At 58.9% G+C, this 5,359-nt stretch overlaps 1 non-coding gene across 1 annotated transcript; it reads right to left on the reverse strand.

Annotated features, from left to right (window-relative positions):
* Nucleotides 1–4,347: 4,347 nt before the first annotated feature.
* Nucleotides 4,348–4,419, reverse strand: SPRG_30206. Its single transcript has one exon. It is a non-coding gene; the product is annotated as a tRNA-Thr (tRNA).
* Between the last annotated feature and the right edge of the window lie 940 nt (nt 4,420–5,359).

Genomic DNA, 5,359 nt, shown 5'->3' on the forward strand with positions numbered 1-5,359 from the left:
GGCGCTGCGCGTGCTCTGGTCGCTTCTCACGGCGTCCCTGCTCCACCTCATCTGGAAACAGCACAACGGTGTGCAGTACGAACACAAGCGCGCGATTCCGGCCGCCGCGTGGCACGACCTGTCGTTTGTCGGGTGGATGGCTTCCGTGCGCCACTGGCTGCGCCTTCAAGATGCCGACTGCCCGGCGCGCGCCGCCGTCCTGGACGTTGTGCGCATGCTCCACGGCCAGCCTGCGTACCAGCCTCTTGTCGCCAAGTACCCGCTCCTTCTGCGCCTCGGCCCGTCGCTGCGCCCGGCCTAGTCCCGTGCTGCAGCGTGCGCTCCTCCACTTTTGCGCCAACTATTTATGCACCCGTCGGCACCCCGCGTCCCGTTGGCCGCGCTCCCGACCCCGTGCCCTATTTATCCCTATCTATCACTGAACCTCAACAAGTGCCACCTATCGCACGGAAGCTTCAGCTTTCTGGCATAGGAACAGGGTGAGTCTGCTTGCAGACAATATTAGTATTGCTAGCTATTATATAAGCAGTAATGCACTCCCGATTGACACTGGACCGCTCGGGCCAACTTGCAGAGCGACGCGCCGACGACCAACGCCTGGCACACGCACAATCGCGCCACGCAGCCGGTCTCATATCGGCCGCCGACCTCGACACGGTCCGCACCTTACACGCGGCCGCGGCAGAAACCCGACGCCGCGACGCACGCGACCGTCGATTCGATATCCAACTGACTGCCATGGAACGGTCGTCGTCGGCCTTTTTCACGCCGCCACGGGTGCCCATGTCAAGCGTCACGATCAACGCTGCCGTCGACGCCACGGGGCTTCGGGTCACGGGGACCGAAGCGGTTGCACGTGCCTTCCAGCAGCAATGGCAATCCGTGTTTACGCGCGGCGACGGTGCCGCTCCAAATCGCGCGCAGCGCCGGCATCTCACTCGGTTTCTTCGGCGCCACCTCACTGACGACCAGAAGGCGGCAATGGCGGCGCCCTTGTCCGACGCCGACTTTGCATCTGCCATCCGGACGATGCGCAACAACGGGTCGCCCGGGCTCGACGGCTTCCCGGCAGAGTTTTTCAAGCTGGATCCCAACCTCTTTGGCCGCCTGCTGCGCCTTGTCTTTGACGCGCAGCTTGCGCGGAACCAGATGCTGCGCTGCCACCGCGAGTCGGCCGTCATCATGCTGTTCAAGAGCGGAGACCGCGAGGTGCCAAGCAACTACCGGCCGATCACGCTCATGTCGGTCGAGGTCAAGATTCTTGCACGCGCTCTGGCCCACCGCATGGCTGCCGTGCTGCCGTCGCTCATCCACCCGATGCAGTCTGGTTTTGTTCGTGGACGGCGCATCCACGACAATTTGTACCTCCTCGAGTCGCTTCAAGCTCACGTCTCGGCCGATCCCGACGACGACGGCCTCGCGACGTTTCTCGACTTCTCCAAGGCGTTCGACCGCGTCGACTGGACGTTCATGTTTGAGTGCATGGACGCCGCCGGCTTTCCCGCGGAGTTCACGCAGTGGGTGCGGTTGATGTACACGGGCCCCATCTTGTATCTCTTCATCAACGGCTTCAAGGCGCCGCTGATCCGGCCCGACCGCGGCGTCAAGCAGGGGTGCCCGCTGTCGCCGCTTCTGTTCGTGCTGACTATTGAGCCGCTGAGCGAGATGCTCCGCGCCAGAGACGATCTCGGCATCGCGCTACCCGGCGGTGGCTGGACATGCGGCGCGCTCTTTGCCGATGACGTCACGCTCTTCTCGGGCTCTCGTCACACGCTCCACGACCAACTCCAACTCGTGGCAGACTACTGCGCAGGGTCCGGCGCGCTCCTCAACCGGGCGAAGAGCAAGACCATCATCCTCAACAACACGCGCGCCGTTGGCGGCTGGCACGGCGTGTCCGTCGTCCCTTCCGGCACGCCCGTGACGTACCTCGGGGTCCGCTTTGGCCACCGTGTCTGTAACGCCACGCGACTTGACGACCTCGAGCGCCGCTTCTTCCGTTGTTTCAGCTCGTGGGGCACCCGCGGTCGCACGGTACACGGTCGTCGTCTTATTGTCCAAGCGATCGTGATATCGACGCTGCGCTACTTCTTGCCCCTTGTCATAGTGCCGCCGACGCACCTCGACCGCTGGCAAGCGCTGATCAACCGATACGTTCTGCACCGCAAGTCCCGACCCACGGAGCGCGCCATGATTCTTGCCCGTCTGCCGGTAATGTTTGATCCCGACGTCGGATTTGACATCCCCCACGTCGAGTCGTTGATTGCGACTCAGCGACTGCAGCGCCTGCAATTGCTCCTGCGCCACGCCGACGACGTCGACCAGCCGTGGGCCGGCCTCGCCCGCTGGCATCTCGACGACTGCCTCGCGCCGTTTGCACGACCGGGCCAGTTCGACTTTCTGTACTTCTACCCGCGCCGTGGCACAAACCTCGTACGCTTGACGGCCGTGTCGCCGCTCTGGGTCAACATTTGGCACCACTGGACCGCGATCCCGTGGGCCTCCAAGCTGCGCGTCGACGCAGATCCGCGCCGCCGCCTGGCCGACATGCTTGACGTGCCGATCTGGCTCCAGATGCACCCTTTGTACCAAGTCGACCGCTCGCCCGAAGGCAAGATGAGTCTCGCGGTCAAGTACTACAAGTTTCGCTCGTTCTACAAGGCCGTCGCCGGGACGGGGCTCCACACGCTGCGTTCCTTCGCATACGGAGACGAAGGATGACCGACGCCCGGGCGTTTCCTCTCCGTCGTCACGAACCGCGTCTTTCGACAAGACGGCGCCCTCGATCGCCCACAGCGCCTCACCGGTTTCTACGCCACTGTGACGAAGATTATGACCGCGGTCTTTACGGCATGCGCGACGACTGCTGCAGCGCAGCCCTCGTTCTCGGCACTGCCCGCGGGCTCACGCTCGATGTTTGTGCTGTTTCCCACCACTGCGCCGGTCGACCTCGCCGTGGCGCCACTAGCGGTCCTCCAAGCGGTCACGTCCTCTCGTCCCGTCGTCACCCACACGACGCCGCATCCGTGGCGCACAGCCGACCGGCCGCGCCTGTACGACATTGAAGCTGCGCTCTCGGCCTTTTACGCCGCCTACCGATTTGCGCCGCCCGTCTACAGCGACGTGTGGCTCCGCACACTGTTCGAGACGCTGCCGCTCAACTACAAGTTCGTTTTCAAGCAAGACACCGACGCCCACGCCCTCGATTGCGCTCGCGCGGGCTGCTTCGCCGTCGAGACGGAGCAGCACGCGCTGTGGGAGTGCCCCGACGTTCAGCCGCTTTGGGCCTGGCACCTGGCCGCGTGGTCGGCTGCCGGTATCTCGTGGTCATGGACCACCGTGGTCCACCCGGAAACGTTCGCGGTTCCGCGACACGCTCGCCCGCTTCGCCATGTCTTCTTCCGACTCTGGTACAGCCTCGTCGCCACGGTGCTCCGCCATCTGTGGATGTCCCGCAACAAGATCAAGTTTGAAGCCGCGGGCCCGCTTCACATGCCGTCGGCCGGCAACGAGACCCGCGAACTGTGGCTCTCGTGTGTCCGCGCTTGGCCGCGCCTCGAATCCAACGCGCCTCGCTCCAAAATCAACGCCGCACTACGCCTTCTCAGCCTCGAGCCCCTCGACAGCCGCCGGCGCCCCGCCTACCCCGTAGGTCCCCGTAGGTCTATTTATCGACCTCGGGGATAGGCAGTGCGCCACGCCCTCGGAAAAACACAAAAAGATAGAAAAAGAAAACCGCAGACCCTAGCTCCTCTCTCACGATAGGAATTAGAAGGTCTAATGAGTGAGTCCTTTCTCGGAAGGGCAACATCAATAAAATCTCATTTGCCGGTTGGACCGCTCGGGCACACTGACTATACTTTTATACTAAAAGTTTTAGAGTTTAAATGGAATATTTTATGCTCTAAACATTCTATTATCCAGTCATCATTTTGTGACTTGTTTTCAGAAGCATTTAGCAGCATTCATATTGATCGCTTGCATCAAAGTGATCCAATGAAGTCTAATATCGGGAGTTTATTCCTGTTGAATCGTCACTATGCGATTTATTCGCTATATACTTTATTTTAAATACCGCTTGTGGCATTTCATCGCTATTCGCAATGTATTTGCGCACCAGCACATTTCGCTCGCACAAAAGTTGTCAAAGCGTAGACAACATACCAGCAGGCGCTGCCGAGTCGACGAGTATAGTCGTGAGGGGCACAGGAGGAAAGAGTAGCGCCGCCAAATACGAACGCGTCTCTTTTGCGGAGCGTCGGGGTGCAACCAGAGGGTTGGTGTATGTGCATTTCGTGACTATATTTTCAATTGTGGTAGCAACAAAAAAGATGCCTCGCGAGAAGATGCCTCCGCCCGGGATTGAACCGGGGACCTTCTGTTTACAAGACAGATGCTCTACCACTGAGCCACAAAGGCGGGGCGAAATTGGAAAATTACAGTACATATAATACCACACATTACCAATCAAAGGTCGACAAAATGCTTCTTTACGTATAACTGAGCTCACTGTGTAGTCGCCCAAACCTGCTTACACCTGTTGCAATGTCACCGGACTGAGAAAAAAACTACCACGCGTCCTGCTCCGAGGACTACCACTCCTACCACAGAAAAGAACCACTTGAAGTGCTCACCGCTCACAGCCATTAAACAGCTTGTTTCCAGTAGACATACAATTTGCAAGGCGTTCTACTAATGTCATGTCAAAGCCCATCGTGCGGCCCCGACGACTTTCATCCACCGACACCATACTAGTACATTGTACTAGTACATCCCAAACAAGATTTTCACCAAGCAACCTTTTAGTACCACACACAACAACTATAACAACATCGCCCAGGCTTGTCTTGCAGACACGAATACTCGGTGGGTGGACACATGGGCTGGCCTCCGGTCCAGACAAAGTGATGCACCCTGCTCACAATACTCAAATGCTTCATGGAACTTGGTGATTAGGAAATGTAGATACGGGTTCGACAGATTAAATAGAGTGCGCTTTGTCGACTTAGTCGCTGATCAAATGGAGCAAGCACTTTGCCAAATTTGCGGTCGAGTTGTGCGTCGCACAGAGGTTGGCGCCGCGCAGTCGCTTCTCGGCGCAGCCCGCAACTTGGCAGCAAAACTGCGACGAGTGGAACGTGCAAAACCCCATCCGGTCCGAAGGGTGCGTGCACGTGGGGTAAATGCAACATTGTGCAGTATACATATATTTATATATGATGGCTACAATTCGTCATTACGAAGTTGTCTTGTCGTGGGTTTCTAAGCATCGCTTGGCGATAACGTGCGGGAAGGCCGCGTCGCACTGGTCCACGCTTGTCGGCAGCACAACACTATTAGCGTGGGGTGCGAGCCGAAC

The sequence above is a fragment of the Saprolegnia parasitica genome, assembly GCF_000151545.1.
Source record: "Saprolegnia parasitica CBS 223.65 unplaced genomic scaffold supercont2.234, whole genome shotgun sequence".
In the NCBI taxonomy this organism is placed as follows: Eukaryota; Oomycota; class Saprolegniomycetes; order Saprolegniales; family Saprolegniaceae; genus Saprolegnia; species Saprolegnia parasitica.